The sequence below is a fragment of the Bidens hawaiensis genome, unplaced genomic scaffold (assembly GCF_021521415.1).
Source record: "Bidens hawaiensis isolate Kalapana, Puna unplaced genomic scaffold, B.hawaiensis_p1.1 tig00002343_1, whole genome shotgun sequence".
NCBI lineage: Eukaryota > Viridiplantae > Streptophyta > Magnoliopsida > Asterales > Asteraceae > Bidens > Bidens hawaiensis.
In genome coordinates this window covers 3,351,807-3,373,064 of record NW_027491127.1, presented here as the reverse complement: position 1 = coordinate 3,373,064, position 21,258 = coordinate 3,351,807, and the positions used below count along the sequence as shown (strand labels likewise).

Below are 21,258 nucleotides of genomic sequence, written 5' to 3'. Positions count from 1 at the left end.
GTATGGATCAATGCCAGAAATATGTTAATGAACATTTTACATGGGGAATAGATTGTTATTTTTCTCAATAACTCTGTAAAAAAAAATTAAAATTATTATTAGTGAGTTTTAAAGAACAAAGTTTACTTTGTTGATCTAATTCATTTTAACTAGGCACACACCAACAAAAACTAATTGATGAGCTGTGTTGTTGATCCGTTCTTCATGTAAGCAATTCTTCATGTAAGCAATAGAAAACATGCATGATAGATATTAAACCTATTAATTATTTTTTTCAATAATTAATTAATATATATTTATTCATGCATGACATAATAAATGTATTTATTTTTTTAAAGTGGGATAATATAATAGGATCCATGGCATAATGTATTCTTTTATCTGTATATAACCTAATACAATTTATTACTTTTTTTTGCAATCTCTTTCAAGATGGCCCCAATACATTCATCACAATCCACATCAAAGGATGTCACTCAAGTAACAATCTTTTGATTATTTAAAGTTTTCTCTAATTTGTGGTTGTAATGTAATATTTGATTTTTCCTACAATTAATAAATATTTTATTAATTCATGCATGACATAATATTTTATATTTTTTTCCGGGCGTGATAAATAATAGGATTCATGAAATGCATGTCTTCCTCTTATCTATATATGCCCTTGCATAACAACCATAACTTACACAAACCTTATATGATTTATTACTATTTTTGCAATCGTTTTAAAGATGGCTCCAATATCAAAGGTTGTCATCGAAAAGGCCGTCAACGCGGTTGAACCTCTCTCTAAACGATCATCTAACTATGCACCATCCTTGTGGTCATTTGATGATATTCAATCACTTTCTAGTGAATACGCGGTATGATTTTGCAGTTTCATTTGCATCTCTACTTACAGTTGTACTAGTTTAATTTGTAATAGTATATATGATGAATAGTTGTGTCAATATTTAACCATGTAGGGGGAAGCTTACAAGGCAAGAGCGGATACGTTGAAGCAGGTGGTGAAAATGATGATACACAAAGTGGAAGGTCCATTGAGTACCCTAGAGCTGGTTGATGACTTGCACAGACTCGGAATATCATATCTTTTGAGGATGAAATAAGCAATCTCTTAGATAAGATATACTTCAATTACTACAAAACTCATGTCGAGTGGCATAAAATGGTTTGAACCTTAAAGCACTTGGATTTCGTCTATTAAGACAACGTGGTTATCTGATTCCTCAAGGTATTGATTTGTGTTTCGTGCAGGGTCGTCACAACGTTCATGGAGGCCTAAATCGAACTAAACTGTTGAGGCCTTTTTGAAAAATCCATTTGATGTAAAACCTCCTCCTTTTCCCGGGCTTGGGACCGGCAATATATACTAAACTAATAAGTTTATGGTTGGCGGAGTCAAAATTTTTATGTTTTCTTAACCTTTTAGATTGACCCGATTCAAACTTTCGAATTGTATTTGACATTATAAAAATATCTAACTATAAATAATCTAAGATTTAGCCATCGACCGCCATTAGCTTCCGTCATTTTTATTTTATTTTTTCTACTATGGATACCATGATACAAGGATGAACCACAACTACATGGGTATGGGCCTCACTCTTACCTTGTGGCCCATCAACAAGTTTCTAATAAAAAAGCCCAGTTGAAGAGGTAGGTCCCAGCAGAGCCCAGTTGGACCCACATGACTCACCTTGAAGAGACGTCTGCGCGGAAACCAACTGGATCCGCAGGACCCACCATGCTCAGAGACGTGACGTCCTTACGCGCAGTACGCAAGCTGTTCCCGCAGGAAATGCCTCCCAATGAAGTACTCCGCCTGTTCCCGCAGCTGCGGATACAAGCCATCAGGGAAGGCCACCCGCGCAGCAAGGCTACACGCACAAGGCACTTAGCTCTCAAATAATTCAGTAGTCACCTGAAGAAGGAATGAGCAAAGCCGGGAACAATCCCGCACAAAGGCGGGAGGGGGAATACTCCCGCCCAAATGAGCCAGCCCGTACGATACTGGAGGATCTTTTGTACTGTACCTGACGAGGTATGGGCAAAAGATCTGACCAGAGATACGACAGCTCATTGACAACAGTATGGCGAGCAGCATGTTCTTGTACTGTATGTCACTATTAGCCGCTGCCTACTCACCAACTCCTGTCATACCACGTGCAGCCTGCAGTTGGTGGAAAAGGAATAGTACACAGCAGGCCTGGTCACTGTCAGCCGCTGCCTACCCACCAACTACCAGCATGGCACGTGCGTAGGCCACAGTTGGTAGAACAGGAATACTATTCAGCCGGCTACACCTTCTTGGAAACCTACCTTCGGCTATAAATACCCCAAATGGTATGATCATCTTATCTTATCTTGTATCTTGTATCTTATACCTGATATCTGCTCTAGCAATCTCTTAATATACACTTATATTCAAGAGCAATCTAGTCTGATTCTCACGCCGGAGGGTGGTCACAAGGAGGTACCCCCCCCCTTCTCAGTGACGAGCTCACGGTGTCTGTTTTGCAGGTTATCAGAAGAACCATCTTTGCCGGATCTAACCCCTCGTGGGAAACATCTATTTAACCCCCAGATTATCTGTAATCTGCCCGGGGTCGATTAGTGTTTCTTCATTGACGCCATCCGTGCATAAAAGCTAGAACTTAAATCTTTTTCAGTTTTCTCAAAACTTCTGGAAAGATGCTTAAAGAAACGCCGGTAACCACAATCCCAGCTACTGGGGGGAATACCGGCGACTACACAGTTTTTACGAACACTACCCCGGTTACCCAAGCCGGGGCAAGTGCAGTAAATTTTACGAACACTACCCCAGTTACCCAAGCTGGGGCAAGTGCAGTAAATAATCGCTCACTGGGATTCACCGATACCCGGTTAGAGAGACAACGAACGAGGTTCCCCCGCCAAACACTAGATGAAGTTAAAGCGTGGGCGGAAGCACGTCAAAAAGAATTCCAAGCTGTGTTGGATGAACGCTTACGTTCACTCCAACAGCCTGAGGAATTCGAATACTTGGACGATGATTCGGAGGAATCCGATAGTGACGCAAACCCTCGTCATAGGGCGAAAGGGAAACGTAAGGAAACGGACTCCCAACCGAGAAGGCGTTTTGGAGAAACCTTCAAACCAAAAAACGCAGGTGGAAACCCACGTGACTTCTCCAAAACATTTACACCAACTGCTGCAAAGGCGGGAACGTCCAAATTTGCAAGGGACATTGCGGAAGCAATCGTCCCGAAAAGTGCCAAACAGATGTCCAACATCGGCACTTACGATGGTATATCTGATCCAGACGATCATTTGAACAGGTTCATAGCGGGGGCAACCGTCAGTAGTTGGACGGAACCTACGTGGTGTTACATGTTCCAAATGACGCTTGTTGGGGCAGCTAGAGCGTGGTTCGATCGTCTACCGGTCCACCACATCTACGATTGGGAAGACTTCCAGCAGAAGTTTAGCCAACACTTCAGCCAACAAAGAAAGTATACCGAGGAGCAATGGACAATCCTCAACTGCATTCGAGAAAAAGATGAATCTTTGCCAGACTTCATCACTCGCTTCAACTCAAAGAAGCTAAGTCTGGGTAATATTAGCGAAGATCTTGTTCGCAGCTGCTTTTATCCAGGGCGCGAACGACCCAGAGCTCATCCGCACCTTAACGGGTAAAGATGGCATGCCATCCACATGGGATGCCATCATGACAGCGGCTAAACGCTTTGCGGAAACGGAGAAGCAACTGGGTAGAGATCTCCCCAGAGCACAAACCTCTACACCCAGAAAACAAGAGAAGACAATGTCATTACCGCCCGACTAAACAAAAAGCGGAAGCTAGGCATTTGGCAGTCAAGGGTAAACTTTGACACCTCATCCGGCTTGCAACATCGGTTAGGCGGAAGGGATAACGTAAAGTCGAAATAGAACTCCAGATGGACGCCACTCACCAAAAGCGTCACCGAGATATTCGCCACTAAGGAGCTCCCATGGCCAAATGCTCCAATAATCCGACATCGTCACAATGCTGATCGGAGCAAATACTGTGACTTTCACAGGACAAAAGGCCACAACACTGAAGAATGCACAGACGTAAAGGACATCGTCGAAGCATTTGTCAGAGATGGGACGCTCGCGCACCTCGTGGCGTAACAAGCGCTGAGCAGGCTGATGCGTGTAGAACCCCAGTTTGGGAAAACACGAATAAAACTGCAGCTTCAATGTTGGAGACTACATACTGCGTAAACAACGAGATCCCGAACCAGGTGCATATCGGCTCGATGGCACTCCCAACACAACAACATGGAAGGGAGCTCAATTACACAGTGCATGTAGATCAATTCAAAACTTGTAAAGAAAAGGCCCAGAGCACTTCTAATGGAAATGATTCTCCTTATCACATTGACGCTGATGATTTTACATTTATACTTATGAACTTTCCACACGGATATGCCGGTCTTCACCGCATACATAAGTGTGAAAGTCGTTGCGTGGGGAAGGCGTCAAAACCCTCATAAACCCAAAAAACGGCAAACCTTCACGCAGGTCAGTTAAAGGTAAAGTTCAGTCATCCCACTAAATGAAAGTGCCGGTCTATCCGCACGAATCATGATAGAGGAAACTGAACACTAACCTATTAACAACCGCGCGTCGAACGGTTAATTTATTCAACACTGATGCCGGTATTCACCGCATAATTACGTGGAAAGTCGTTGCGTGGGGAAGGCGGCAAAACCCGCATAAACCCAAAAAACGGCAAACCTTCACGCAGGTCAGTTAAAGGTAAAGTCCAGTCATCCCACTAAATGAAAGTGCCGGTCCTAACCGCACGAATCATGATAGAGGAAACTGAACACTAACCTATTAACAACCGCGCGTCGAACGGTTAATTTATTCAACACAGATATGCCGGTATTCACCGCATAATTACGTGGAAAGTCGTTGCGTGGGGAAGGCGGCAAAACCCGCATAAACCCAAAAAACGGCAAACATTCACGCAGGTCAGTCATAGGTAAACGTTGGTCATCCCACTAAATGAAAGTGTCGGTCCTAACCGCACAAATCATGATACAGGAAACCGAACTAACCTATTGACAACCGCGCGTCGAACGGTTAACTTATTCAAAATACTTAGAAAATTTCTAACAGAAGGATGAGGAAAACCTCCACGCAGGTCAGATGTAGGCAAAGTTTAGCCATCCTACCAAGTGCAAGTGACGGTCTTACCCGCACAATCACAAACGAGGAAGCAAAAGTTCAACCTGTTATCTACCACGTTCAAAGGTTAACTTATTCTAAACACTTAGAAAATTTCAAAGGAAAAGATGAGGAAAACTTCCACGCAGGTCAGATATAGGTAAAATTTAGCCATCCTACTAAGTGCAAGTGACGGTCTTATCCGCACAATCATGATAAAGGACGCAAAACTTTTTATCTACCACGTTGAAAAGTTAACTTATCTAAGTACTAAAGAAATTGCTAAGTTAAAACAAAATATGCGTGAAATAAACAAGGCAAGGAATTGGCAAATAATCTTTATTCCATCGAAATTCAAATATTACAGATTGCTGGGTACATACCCGCATACAAAAGAAGCTATACAAAAATAAAAATCTATAATGGTGGAAAGGGATCTTCAGGATCAGGCTTCAGGACCACTTCCACTTGGACCCGCACCATCAGTAGAACGTGGCGGTTCAAGGAAAGCTTTAAGGATAGCTAGCCCATCATCAGCAACAGCAACTTCGTTCACCTTCTCCACCACCGGATGCGGGAAGGCGGCATACTGATTCACTGCTTGGTCATATACAGCTTCAGTATCAACATCATATAAAGGGAAGTTGGAAGGCGGGATGCCTTTCTCAACGAACCCTAGACCAAGCAGAAAGCCGGCCTTTTCCCCATCCTCGTGAGAAGCGTTGAGGGCTGCGCTCATGGCATCGTCGTATGATGTGTCCGTGAAGACTCGATGCACAACCTACAAGAAAAAATTCAAGTATCAAAACCTTTTCTATTTACAAAGAAAAGCGTAAAGATATAATGAAATTAAACGTACCTGAGACAACGCTTCTCGAAGAAGCCATTCCTTGGCAACCAGAGCCTCCTGGAGGGCAGCTTGAGCTTGGTTACGGGCGCGTTCGGCTTCACTTTTGTTGAGGTTGGCAAGCAACACTTCTTTAGCCGCAGCCTCTTCAACGCCCTTTAGCTTCCGCTCAGTGTGGTCAAGCACCCCCCTCTGGTCCAAGATCTATTGGAGCTTCTTGGCGTCTTCCATCGCCAAGGCATCATGAGCCTGTTGGAGCGCCTCTAGTTTGGCTTTAAGTTCCTCATTCTCGAGGCGTAGAGGCTCAGCAACAGCTTCAGCCTTGGTGGCCCTCTCAGTTGCGATCCGTGCAGTTTCCTTAGCCAGCCGAAGCTGTTCGTTAACAGCTTGGGCAGCCTTGGAACGGGCCTCGAGCCGAGCCTGAACTTCAACCTCGAGGGCCTTGAAGGCCTTCTCCTTTTCCGCAGCCACTGCGGTAAGCCTCTTGTTCTCCTCCCGGACAGCCCGCGCCTGAGCTACTTCTTGAATACGAGCTGCTTTTAACTTGTCGTTTTCACGACAGAGCAGCTCGACGCGCGGCTGCATCTGGGCCAGGAGAATCCGAAGCTCGTTGGTTAGCCTACCCTCCTGGTAGCTAGCCATTGCTTCCCCCAACGCACCACTGGGAGCTGCGTGACGAGCCCACTCCACGCACTCCACAGGCGTGCGAAGGGTTGTTCCTCGGCGGATGTTCCATCGTGGAACATACACTTCATTGGAATCCGACACTGCAAAAAAAAAAAAAGCAGTTAGGAAAAGATGATTATATATAAAAAGGCCAAAAGAACCCTACACACCTGTAGGTTCGACAACAGGCCGATAGCCGCCAAACCCATCACCTGAACCCAAGGGAAATCTATCCAAGAGGTCATGCAGATGGGAAGGAGGCAGAGGTTGGCGAGAAGCCCCAAGCATACCTGAAGGATCGGCCGTAGCTGCCGACGTCGGAGGAGGCATAGAGGCCGCTGCGGTAGAAACCAACGGAGGTGAACTCACAGCCGTGGTCGCCGCTGCGGAAGTACCCGCAGAAATAGTCACCGCCGGCTCAGTGAAAGATTCAGTAAATATGGCACTGACAGCCGGCGGAGATGTCATTACAGTTGGAACAGTTGGCTCAACTGGGTGAGCAATTGAACCAACTGAAGCAGGCGCAGCCGCCTGGGTCATCGCCTCAGGTAGGTTGACCAAGCCTACCATCATGGGTCCGGAGGTGCTCCTCCCCGCTCCACCCTGGAATGCAGTAGCATCCACGCCTGCACAAAGAAGATATAAGTATAATGGCGGAAAGATATGAAGTTAAAAAGTAAAGTTTGTACTTACGGGTTTTCTTGAGCCTAAAAGTGCGAACAGGCGGGGACGAACCCGATGGAGCCGGCCTCTTCACGCCGCTCACCGTCGTTGTCCTGGGCTGCTCGGAGGTGACGGTCGTCTCAGCTTCCGGAGCAGTGGTCTTAGCACCACCAAGGTTCCCCGCCACCTCCTCGCTTTCGGTCTCTGAATCAGACCGATGCACCGGATCGGCAGTGGAGGCAACCTTCGCCTTCCCCTTCCCGCCGGCAGCCTTCTTCTTCCGCACCAACGGAGGACCATCTGCGGATTCCTCATCAGAAGATGACAAGATTAGAGGAATTCCAGCAGAGGTTTCAGCATTGAGAGGTCGAGGGTTGAATAACGCCTTACCTGGCCGCGTGGCGCTCAGAATAGGGTGGCCTGGCGGGTAGACCTCCACAAACCGATCCCTCGTTTGCTCCAAGATGGGCAACTCGTTCTCATCGAGAGCACGAGTACCCATCCGAGCGGGACCATCACTCTCCCGCGGCTGCAGGAGAGACTGCAAGTCGTTCCCCTCTGAAATAAAAGAAACAGTTAGAAGACAAACCTATATAAACAAATAAGACAAAGCATACCATAAGGGACACAGTTCAAACCGTATTCAAGGACGATGGGAACCTGTGACGCCTCCTTCCACACCCGGCTCATCCCAAGCATCACCATCCCAGACTCCGCAAAGCGGTACACCGGAGTCTGGATCTGGGAGATCTTGGCGAACCATTCCGCCTCCTGGTAGTTCGGGGCGTGAAGGGCGGGGAGTGCTATCCCATTCTTAAACGTCATCGCTATCGGGACGACGCGAGCGGAGATATAAAAAAACTCCCTCTTCCACGACCGAAGACTGCGCTCGGTTGCGCAGATCTTCAGCCCCTTGATCCGGTTGACCAAAATGTACCACCCCTGGATGCACCTCCAAGAATAGAAGGTCATCAACCGGTCAACATGGGGCTCCACGCCCAGAACGAGGCACACCCACTCAAAGTGGCGGATCTTGGCGATCGCCATCGGGTGTACCTCCGTCAGATGTACACCGTGCCTCTCCAAGACACGGTATACAAACTTCGTCAATGGGAACCTGAGATTCCCATAAACGAAGAATGCAGCGTACACCCCTATCTTGCCCTTCGGGGCATCGTACACCGTCTGGTGTGGTTCCGGAATCTCAGGCTCGAACGGCTCGAGCATGAACTTCCGGATGATGTACTGAAAAAGCTCGGCAGGAAGAGCGCACTGCCACTCGCCAGCAGTGCTCTTATCGTCCTTATCAGAAGTGGACGACGGATTCTCGACGAACACGTCAGACTCCTCGGTAAAAGAAGACATGTTTGGATGAACAGAAACAATTTCAGAAGAATGCTCGACGGAATAGTGAAGATGAAGAGAAAAGTAAAAGTGTGGATTGCAATGGACCCTCTCCCCCTTTATATACTCATCGCAATTAATGCGATGAATTTAATGCGGAAGAGAGAGAAATCGCAGGTGCAATGAAACTATGACACGTGGCAAAGTGCAAGCTGGCAACAGCTGTTGAAAGGACGCGTGCCATTAATTTCGCGGCCACGCGCCCGAAAAATCGCGCCCACGCGCCTGAAAAAGCGTCTGGAATGACCATGTACTGTCACGTCACCGTAACTTCCTGCACGTCCTGACACAGTCAGAAGAAACCGTCGGACGACGTTTCAACAGTTTGGACTGTTCTTATCCTTTCACCAACTCTTCGAATTTCAAAATTTCAAAAAGATTCAAAAGTAAGCGGGAATATACCCCTTACCTTGGCAACCAAGTAACTATAAGACAGGTGCGAGTACAGTGTTAAGGCAAAACCTTTCACATACTTAGCACTTGCAGGGAATTGAAGCCAATAATACCTCGGCAACCAAGTAACCATAAGACGGGTGCGGGTACAGTGTCAAGGCAAAACCCTTCACATACTGAACACCCGCTGGGAATGGACGCCAGGAATACATTGGAAGTAAAGTAACCGTAAGACGAGTGCGGGTACAGTGTCAAGGCAAAACCCTTCACATACCTAGCGCTTCGCAGGGAATTGAAACCAAGAAGGATCTTCTGGGCAATGCTTGCGGAAACGGGAATAACATCCCGCATAGCGGAACGTCGAGAACTATATTGTTTGAAGCTCCAAGATGGATTTGGTGGTTTTAACATAATTGATCACTATGTTCAAAACTACCAAAACCTCATGAAGAATCTACACAAGTGGGACTCAACGCTCTGACTTGCGAGGAGGTTACAGACCTACCCGCATCATACCCAAAGATCAAGCAGGAAAGTCGGGAATTTCTGCAAGTGACATTAGGACTTCCGCGGGAAGAATCCCCATGGAAAACCTTAAAACTAAACCCTTTTCAAAACCCTTTGCTTAAGTCCAAAAGTTCACCTCACTTATTAAACATTCATGAGAAGAACATTGGACTTGGGGGACTTGAAGAGGTAGGTCCCAGCAGAGCCCAGTTGGACCCACAGACTCACCTTGAAGAGACGTCTGCGCGGAAACCAACTGGATCCGCAGGACCCATCATGCTCAGAGACGTGACCGTCCTTACGCGCAGTACGCAAGCTGTTCCCGCAGGAAATGCCTCCCAATGAAGTACTCCGCCTGTTCCCGCAACTGCGGATACAAGCCATCAGGAAGGCCACCCGCGCAGCAAGGCTACACGCACAAGGCACTTAGCTCTCAAATAATTCAGTAGTCACCTGAAGAAGGAATGAGCAAAGCCGGGAATAATCCCGCACAAAGGCGGGAGGGGGAATACTCCCGCCCAAATGAGCCAGTCCGTACGATACTAGAGGATCTTTTGTACTGTATCTGACGAGGTATGGGCAAAAGATCTGACCAGAGATACGACAGCTCATTGACAACAGTATGGCGAGCAAACATGTTCTTGTACTGTATGTCACTATTAGCCGCTGCCTACTCACCAACTCCTGTCATACCACGTGCATAGCCTGCAGTTGGTGGAAAAGGAATAGTACACAGCAGGCCTGGTCACTGTCAGCCGCTGCCTATCCACCAACTACCAGCATGGCACGTGCGTAGGCCACAGTTGGTAGAACAGGAATACTATTCAGCCGGCTACACCTTCTTGGAAACCTACCTTCGGCTATAAATACCCCAAATGGTATGATCATCTTATCTTATCTTGTATCTTATACCTGATATCTGCTCTAGCAATATCTTAATATACACTTATATTCAAGATGCAATCTAGTCTGATTCTCGCCGGAGGGTGGTCACAAGGAGGTACCCCCCCCCTTCTCAGTGACGAGCTCACGGTGTCTGTTTTGCAGGTTATCAGAAGAACCATCTTTGCCGGATCTAACCCCTCGTGGGAAACATCTATTTAACCCCCAGATTATCTGTAATCTGCCCGGGGTCGATTAGTGTTTCTTCACCAGTTTTAAAAAAATGTAGTCATAACCCATATAAAATTGGAGGCCTAAAATATTGGAGGTCCAAACCCATTGCCTTATTTGATTGGCCCATGCCGGGCCTTGTTCCGCGCATGAAGTTTGATTGACGATGTGTTAAAACGACACAAGTTATAATTTGAATTATTTTGTCCTGTGTTTAGATATATTTCCAAATTTTAAGGACGAGACTAAAGATCTTAAGCCAAACTTAATCAAGGATATGATGGGAGTGTTGAATTTGTATGAGGCTTCTTATCATTCATTCGAGGATGAAAGCATATTGGACGATGCTAGAGACTTCACACCAAAATACCTCAAAGAAAATCAGACAAGATTGATGAGAGTATATCATCATTAGTAAGTCATGCTTTGGAGGTTCCACTACATTGGAGAGTGCCAAGAGTAGAGACAAAGTGGTTTATCAATGCATATGAGAATAAAACTGACATGAATCCCATCTTGATTGAGCTTGCAAAACTATATTTTAATATGGTTCAGGCTGTTTATATTGATGATCTAAAACACGCATCAAGGTATCATTTCTACCCGCTGCTGGTTACTTACGTTGGTGATGAGAATCACCAAAATATGTACTTCTAAATGTGAATTGATGATAGGTGGTGGAGAAATATATCTTGGGATACGAAGTTAACCTTTGCTCGTGACAGAATGGTGGAGTGTTTTCTGTGGAGTGTAGGTTTTAATTACCTACCGCAGTTTAGTTATGGAAGGAGAAATATTGCAAAGATCGCAGCCATGGTTACTACCATTAATGATGTCTATGATGTGTATGGTACTTTAAATGAAATTGAACAATTTACGGATGTTATTAACAGGTACTTAAATAGTTAAAATGCATGCTAATATATATATATATATATATATATATATATATATATAGGATTAGGTTCATTTCAGAAGTATTCCTAGTGCGAGAAGTCATTACAACCAATCATAATTTTTCTTTTTATTTTATCTTAAATAATGTATAAGGGTTTATTAGTAATCTCAACATATGTTTAATTTTGGTAACTATTGATTGCAGGAGGTTACAAACAATACTATTTCTTCTTTATTTGTTTATCACTTACTTCAAGCATCAATAATTCACCATCAAACCTAAAATTTAATATTTCAAGGATTTTTGCACTGCTAGAATAATTTGAATCCTAAATTGATTTAGATATTCGTCAATTCGATGTTTTGTACGCATGTAGGTATGTACACACGAATGTATGTAGGTACGCAAGTATGTGTAGGTGTGTAGGTAAGTACGTAAGTATGTAGGTATGCATATATGTGTAGGAATGTAAGTATGTATATGTACGAACGTATGTATGTATGTATGTATGTATGTATGTATGTATGTATGTATGTATGTATGTATGTACGTACGTACGTACGTACGTACGTATGTATGTATGTATGTATGCATGTACGTACGTACATTTGTATGTATGTGGTAGTGTAGGTACGTACGTAAGTATATATGTATGTATGTATGTATGTACGTTGGTATGTAGGTATGTACGTGGTATGTGTAGGTATGTACGTAAGTATATATGTATGTATGTACATTGGTATGTACGTATGTATGTGTGTAGGTATAATAACTGAGATGAGGTTAAAAATTGATTAAAAGTCCACCTCAAAAATATAACTTATAATGTAGTGAGTGGTTGAATGTCTTAAAGATTTAAAATTTCTTGAATAAGAGCTCCAAAGTACAAGATAATTGTTGTTACGATTTAATTAATAAGGCGTAAATGGTGGTAATGGATGGAGACAATGAAGTCTGATTTAATGATTCTAAAACACTAAATACATTATACCCTTTTGAATTAAATATATGTTGCAATAATGTGTAATTAATTACAAATATGCTATTTGGATTGTACACCGTTGATTAAACACCATCAATGGTCCAGATCTACTTCTCGCACTTCTCACTCTAAAATCATTTCTCGCATGATCCATCCCCTATATATATATATATATTCTTAGACCATTCACTTAAATAGTTAATTGACATCGCCATCTTTTTTTATTTAGTCATCTCTTTCTCATGTATGGCCGTGTGGGGCGTAATGGCTTACCCTCATTCTCTCTCATCTATACTCACTAATAAAACCTACAAGTTTTGTCACTTATCACTCTCACATTAAACCCACCATTTTTATCAAATTTATAATAGTCTAATAATAGTTACCATTCTTAAAATTTATACTTCAAAATCTGTTAATTTAATATTTACTTGATATTTTTTTTTTTCAAAAATTTGATATTTATAATTATCTCTTACTTTAAAATTGTTTTAAAGACTATTGTACAGCGACTGTATTAATAGTGTTTAACGGGTTTATTGTTTCCTGTATACTGATTGTTTATTAAATGTTGTATTATAAAGAACTATCCGTGTAGTACACGGATCTCAAACTAATATATAATATTATATACCTATAGTACATGTAGAGCCCACCACAAGTCGGTTTTCGTGTGTCACAATAAGAATTCTCAAGAACTTCTATGTTATCATTTTAGGGGGTAAAAACAGCCCACTACACAGATGTTACTATCCTTGCACAAATTTATCAGAACTAAAAGGTTTTTAATTCTTAGATGGGATGTCAACGAGATCCAAGAGTTGCCAGAGTATATGAAGATATGTTTCCTTGGACTTTACAACACTATAAACCAGATCACATATGACACAATGATAAACTCAGGAATCCTCATCCTTCCATACCTAAAGAAAACAGTAATTAATCCATCTCTTTTTTTTATATTAATATTCTTATGGGTACTTATGGATGGTAATATCCTAGTGGAAGGATTTGAAGCAAGGTGGTACAATAGTGGACATGTGCCAACACTCCAAGAGTACTTGGACAATGCTTGGGTTTCAGTAGGAGCTCCTTTAGTATTCACTCATATTAGGTTTTCAACATCATTTAGTTCAACCCAAGAGATCCTGCAGTGGTTTGAAGAATCTCATAATATACTTTGTCATGCATCGCTCATCTGCCGACTTGCTGATGACTTGGGGACAACCTCGGTAAGAAAATTTATAAACTAATATATAACTTTATGATTATATTCCGGTTTGCTCGATCCCACACACATATTTATTTTTTGAAATTTACAATGTAAATTAAATTAATAGCTTCAACTCTTTATTCGCTTGTTTGTTTAAGGATGAAATGGAAAGAGGGGATAACCCAAAGTCGATCCAGTGTTACATGAATGAGAGTGGTGCTACTGAAGATGAAGCTAGAAGGTATATTAACAAGTTAATTATGAAAACATGGAAGAAACTTAACAAAGAACGAGAGAGTGCTAGATCTCAACTTTTACACGAGTTTATTGACAATGCAATGAATGGTTGTAGGATCACACAGTTCATGTATGTTAAAGGAGATGGGCATGGTCGTCCAAACATGACTAAATCTCATGTTATCATTATTGTTTAATCCTGTTTAAGGGTTATAATTGCCAATCATCTTTATGTATCTTACACTTAGATTGGAGTTGAACTTCGTTAATAATGTTGGATCAGACTGATAAGAGATTGATAATAATAATAATAATTAGGTTTTTCCAAATAACTGGATGAGTCTATTGAATAATAAAACAACCTTAAATAGACAACAACGTACAACGTACAACGTAAACAAATGACTAAATCAAAAATAACCAAAATCTTTAAATACTATTAAAGCAATACAATTGTACACATGTCATCTACTAGCATGTCCACCTATGCATCCAAGTCACCAAGTATCCAATCTCATATTGTCTATTATGCTGCCACGTGTCATGTTGACCAAACATCCAAAAAACTTATTTAAACCTTAAGATTTTTCCACCGTAAGTATTTTAATCTCTCTCTCGGCTTACTAACTTCACCATCCACCATCTTCTATATTCTGATAATGTAGATCGAGATTAATCGTTTTCCGGTAAGATTATATATTATACTCTAATGGCCAACAATGTTATATGATTTTCTGGCAATGTTATATCTTTTTCCGGCAACATCATATTTTCTTCAGGTTATTGTAGATCTAACCTTTTTTATCTTTATTTTCATTGTTAACTGATTTTATTGTTTCCTCTAATCTTATCTTTATTTTCATTGTTAACTGATTTTATTAAAATCAGTTTAGGTTGTAATAAAAGACGGCGATGAAGCTAATATATTGACGTATTTACGTTTTTCCGGTAAATTTTCCGTTGAGTTTTTCCGGTTATGTGTTATACTTAAAACAATGGTTGTTTTATATTTATTTGAAGTTTTATATTTTTCTTTCCTCTCATATATTCCGGCTAATCTAGATCTAGATTTGTATTAATCATTTTCCGTTAAGTTTATATTTTATAATAAACTTCCGATTGTTGATACATGTATTTCCGGCAACTTTATATTTTCTTCCGATTATTGTTTCCTCTAACCTTTTTATCTTTATTTTCATTGTTAACTAATTTTATTAAAATCAGTTTAGGTTGCAAATCATAAATGGCGATGAAGCTAATATGTGGACGTATTTACGTTTTTCCGGTAAGTTTTTCCGGTTATGTGTTATACCTATAACAATGGTTGTTTTATATTTTTTTGAAGTTTTATATTTTTCTTTCCTGTTTTTTTTTTTTTTTGTTTTACATGTTGTTCTTCTAGGATCTAAATAAAAATCACGTTTATTATTTCGTTTTTTCTGGTAAGACACATTTAAATTATCTATTTAAGTATCTCATTAATACAATTTATTGAGTTTGACTATCCTTATTTGTTTAAATAACTAATAAGGATAGTCAAACTCAATAGATTGGATTAATGGTTTTAATACAATTTAATTAACATATTTAAACTTCTTTTAAATTCAAATTCTAACAAAATAAAGATGGTGCAAGACATTGAATTTTAACAACCTGTGTTTAAATATAAATCAATACCAAAATTGCAATAATATTGACTTTACTATTGCCAACCGATTTCTAAAATAAAAAATCGTTGCCAAAATTGCAATTCAATGTTGACTTTTAAATTGCTTTGATTTATACATATGTTATGGTTACTATTTAATTACATCTATAACAATTTCCATGTTTATAAACTTCTAAGAATAACCTGTTGTCCAATCACTATGTGACATACATAATATGTTGACATGTTGTTGGATCCACTTGGCATTTTATTTTGTTACCTCTATCGGGTTTGATTTTCTATAGGTTTTTTTCGTGTATGCACGAGATTGGCTCGAGACTAAATGTGCTAGGAATTGAGGACTAAAAGGCACATTTAAATTTTTTGGCATTTTATATTTTTCCTGTTTTTTTGTTTTACATGTTGTTCTTCTAGGTTCTAAATAAAAAATCAGCTTCATCCGTGGACAATATCATTATTTCGTTTTTTCCGGTAAGACACATTTAAATTAGCCGGTTATAAATTATAATTCTAATCTTTCATAATATCAATATTATAACAAAACTTTATTATTTCAGGTTGTTAACCCGATTGATTTACGGAATATTTCAGTTTACCTTCTAAATCTAAATCTGAGATACCATGGTTATTATCATTATATTGTTTTTTTCCGGTAAGACATTCAATTTTTTCGGTTATAAATTAAATATTAAATTTTCCATAATATCAATATTAATATTCTACTTTATAATTTCAGGTTAATGTCCCGACTGATACAAGCTAATATTCATGGATTGAGCATTACTTTATAAGATGTATTTTTTTATATTGATGTATATTTCTTTTTTGAATATTCAATTATATTCATTATTTGTAGATAAAATAATATATTGATGTACATCGGAGATACCTTGATGCATATTTTTTTCCGGCATGCCTTAGTATACATAAATTACACATTTAAGTATCTCATTAATACAATTTATTGAGTTTGACTATCCTTATTTGTTTAAATAACGAATTAACAACTTAATTAGCTTTCCAACTTAAATAGTTTTCCGACCATTTCTAAAAATAAGTTTTTAAATTTAAATTACATTTACATATATATTGTAATTTATATAGTTTAATTATTCCATTATTACAATTTGTATACTTTGACTTTCCTTATTTTATAAAGAAACCTACTGAAAAAATTAACTACATTTTGCCACCTCATTTACTATTTGACTATTTATATTAAATCGTTTTTGATCATTCATTAAGGTAAATCATTTTAAATATTAAATAACATTTACATATTTGTAGTACTTTCTTACTACCATTTTTAATTATGTTAATACATTTTATATTAATATTTAACTTTACAAATATAATTGCGTAATAATAACTTTACAAAATAAATTTTAAACATTTAAACTTTGACTGTATTATTAACAACCGTATTTTCATAATTTACAAAACGATCTGCTTTGTATTTATTAATATATTTAACTCCAAAATTTAATTAACATATTAAACTCCTTTTAAATTTTCAATTTGACCAATCTTTCAACAAAGTTTTAAAAGTTTTAATACACTTCATAATTTTAAACTCATTTCAAAATTTTTTCATAAGTTTTTGAAGTTTTTAAATTAACCGATTTGATTTTCATTTTTGTAATTACTTCTAAATTAATTAGTCATATTGATAAAATTACAAACGATTTGATAATTTTAATACTTGTGATTTGGCATTAACTTTATAATTTAATTTGTTTTAATTGTGTATAGTTTTCATAAAAAAATTTTACTTTTTCAGTTTATATATATTTTTAATTATATGTGTTTAACTTACCGCATATTTAACTTATTTAATAAACTAGAATAAGTTATCATTTTAATATTTAAAAAACTGATTGTCAAACTAAAAATACCTGTCATAATTATAATGTAATCTTACTTTAATTTACGTGAATATTAATTATTAATTAATACTAAAATAATAACCACGTTATTTTAGAACACAATATTTAAATTGACATAATTTCTAATAATCAATACTTAATATATCATAAATTATATAACCGTTTTATCATCATTTATAAATATTATTTGGCATATATGATTTAGTTAATATTGTTAAACATGACAACTTTTCATAATTTATTAATATTATTATTCCTATGAATCAATATATTTCAAATTATTTCTAGCTTTACATGGAATACCAAATTTAAACATAAATTTCGGTCACTTATAAGTTTACCATTCGATATCGTATTCCTCATTGATATTCCATCATAACTACATCCAAATTTCAATATTTTCACTTCAACCATGTAATTTTTTCAATGAATTATTAATATACATTTCACTTTGTTTTACAAAAATTAAATTAATCACATATTAATTTCTTATTGTTAATATTTATAGTAAATTTAATTGATTATGAGATTTCACACCTGAAACATAATTCAATGATTATATTTTTATCCATTTCAACTAAAAAGTTTTTTAAACATAATATAAGTCTTATAATTATAACATCCAAACAATTTGATAGTCTAACTCTTCAAAATGTTTTCAAAGAATATTAAAAATATTTGATAATTTATTTCATATACATTTATATTTTGTTTTCATTGATTTTGTGTCATATTTTTTCACCTTTAATTATTTTCAAAGTCAACATAAAATTTTTTAATATTTCCAAAGTTATTTGAAAATTCATTTATTGTAAAACGTATTTAATTTTTCCAAGTTTAACAAAATATTAATGTCAGTGATTTAAAAGTTTGTTGCAAGATTGGTCAAAAATAAAAAAATATTTCATAATTTTTTTGAAGTTACTAATTCCAATTTTTATATTTTGTAACTATTTTAAAAATATTTCAAAACGGGTTGTTTAAAAAGAGTATCAAATTTGTTAGGTATAAAATGACGGCCAAAAAATGTTTTTATTGATATATCTTTTTGTTTAATGGTTTAAGTTTGTAAGGCCCCGTTACCGGTAGCCCTACTTTCGTGTTGGATTTACTCATAAACACAGTTCTAAATATCAGAGTTAATTAAAACATTTACGCGGAATATAAAACTTTCATAAAACTTTACATAATTCATAACTTGTCTCAAAACATCTTTTGTCTTTCAACATTAAAGCATTAAAATTAAAACATCATAAGTCTTCAGATGCCAGATTCTTGTTCAGTGCCATGTGTCTCCTCAAGCGAGCTGCCTCATCCTACTCATCTGCGTACATACTAAAAGTCAGCTACGCTGAGTGAGTTCTAGTTAATCACATAATCATACAATACATTCTTACGCTTCATACTTAATCTCTTAACTTTCTTTCATATACACCTAAGTGCTTTTACTTTCATTTTTACTTTCATACTTTCTTTACATTCATAATTATACGTTCATTTTTACCTTCATGCTTTCCTTACATACATAATCATACTTTTTAAAGAGCCTTTCGCCCTATAACCTCACAGATATTATAAGGGTCTGGTCCCTAGTTTTCGAATATTAGAAGGGTTCGATTCCCTAACATCACAGATATTATAAGGGTCTGGTCCCCATCATCACAGATATTATAAGGGTCTGGTCCCTAGTTTTCGAATATTAGAAGGGTTTGATTCCCTAACATCACAGATATTATAAGGGTCTGGTCCCTATCATCACAGATATTATAAGGGTCTGGTCCCTAGTTTTCGAATATTAGAAGGGTTCGATTCCCTAACATCACAGATATTATAAGGGTCTGGTCTCTATCATCACAGATATTATAAGGGTCTGGTCCCTAGTTTTCGAATATTAGAAGGGTTCGATTCCCTCTTCGTTACCATACGACCATACATCATACCTCGAGTATTAGTAGGGCTCGGTACCCTTTTCGTAACCATACAACCATACATCATACCTCGAGTATTATTAGGGCTCGGTACCCTTTTCGTAACCATACAACCATACATCATACCTCGAGTATTATTAGGGCTCGGTACCCTTTTCGTAACCATACATTATCATTTCTTTCTTCTATTATCTCTATCATGTTCATACACATAAACATACATAACATACTTACCTTATACATAGCGTTACAACCTAACAGTACGTGCAATATCCGAAGATCGTTCACGTACTATCAAGCAATCATTCATACATTTCACATTATCCACATAAGGCATACACTTATCTCTTAGGATAAGCGTATTAACAAACATATTGAGTATGCACACAGCCCCGAAAACGTAACACATAAATGGGGCTAGAAACTCACCTGAACACGGTTACGTTCTCCGTTGATCGTAATCCCTTTCTTCAGTTGTGCACGGCTGACTGTATAACAAGTGTACATATCAATTTAACTATCACTACTTATAACATCTTTCTAGTCTTAATTACTACCCACAACGAACGGGGGTCCGGGGGCAGCGCCCCTGGCAGCGGGGTCTAGGGGCGGCAGCCCCTAGCAGGGTCCAAGGGGCAGAGCCCCTGGCTGGGGTCGAGCTGCCAGGTCAGCTTGGAAAAATTTTATTTCCATTAACTGTCTTAACACATTTTTCATTAGATTTTTAATTTATTTTCTAATCGAACTTGACTTTAGGCGAAGTTAACCTTAGGCGAACTTAGCTTTAGGCGAAGTTACCAGCTAGGCGAACTTAGCTTTACAGCGAAGTTGCCATCAGGCGAACTTGGCTTCAGGCGAAGTTGTCATCAGGCGAACTTGGCCTCAGGCGAAGTTACCAGTTAGGCGAACTTAACTTTACAGCGAAGTTGCCATCAGGCGAACTTAGCTTGCAGGCGAAGTTCATCAGGCGAACTTGGCCTCAGGCCAAGTTACCAGTTAGGCGAACTTAACTTTACAGCGAAGTTGCCATCAGGCGAACTTAGCTTGCAGGCGAAGTTCATCAGGCGAACTTGGCCTCAGGCGAAGTTACCAGTTAGGCGAACTTAACTTTACAGCGAAGTTGCCATCAGGCGAACTTAGCTTGCAGGCGAAGTTCATCAGGCGAACTTAGCTTGCAGGCTAAGTTCGTCGCTTTGAAGGCGAAGTTGCCCAGATGAAGGCGAAGTTGCCCAGACAGCCGCTGTTTTAGTTTCTGATCGGCATTTCGAGCGATTTTAACACCCTTGCTATGGTTCAATATCACCCACTACGCTACCCGACCATTTTTGGTCGTTTATACACTAAAAATCTTGGATCTTTAAACTTCAAAGATCAAGAATCATACCTTTTTGGGCTTGTTTGGATCTCGTTTACTTGTTTATCACCACTAATCGCTCTCTCTCTCACTCGGGTCTGCCGGATCTGCCCGGATCTGCCTTCGGTCCGGCGGCGAAGTTAGTGTGGTATGTGTGTGTTTTTGGAGTATTAGGGAGTTTGGTGAAAAATGAAGATATTTTGGGATTTTGGGGGTATTTATATCCCTGAAATCCCATTCTCATTTAACCCCTCTCAATTAATCCAAGTCCAAGACCCGCTCCTTACCCGATATTAATT

At 38.9% G+C, this 21,258-nt stretch overlaps 1 pseudogene across 1 annotated transcript; it reads left to right on the top strand.

Moving 5' to 3' along the window:
• The first annotated feature begins 708 nt into the window (after positions 1 to 708).
• On the top strand, positions 709 to 14,338 carry LOC143618980 (R-linalool synthase QH1, chloroplastic-like; annotated as a pseudogene). The gene is made up of 6 exons (XR_013151124.1): positions 709 to 863; positions 966 to 1,234; positions 11,011 to 11,382; positions 11,467 to 11,685; positions 13,469 to 13,904; positions 14,044 to 14,338. The product of XR_013151124.1 is annotated as an R-linalool synthase QH1, chloroplastic-like (transcript).
• Positions 14,339 to 21,258: the final 6,920 nt, after the last annotated feature.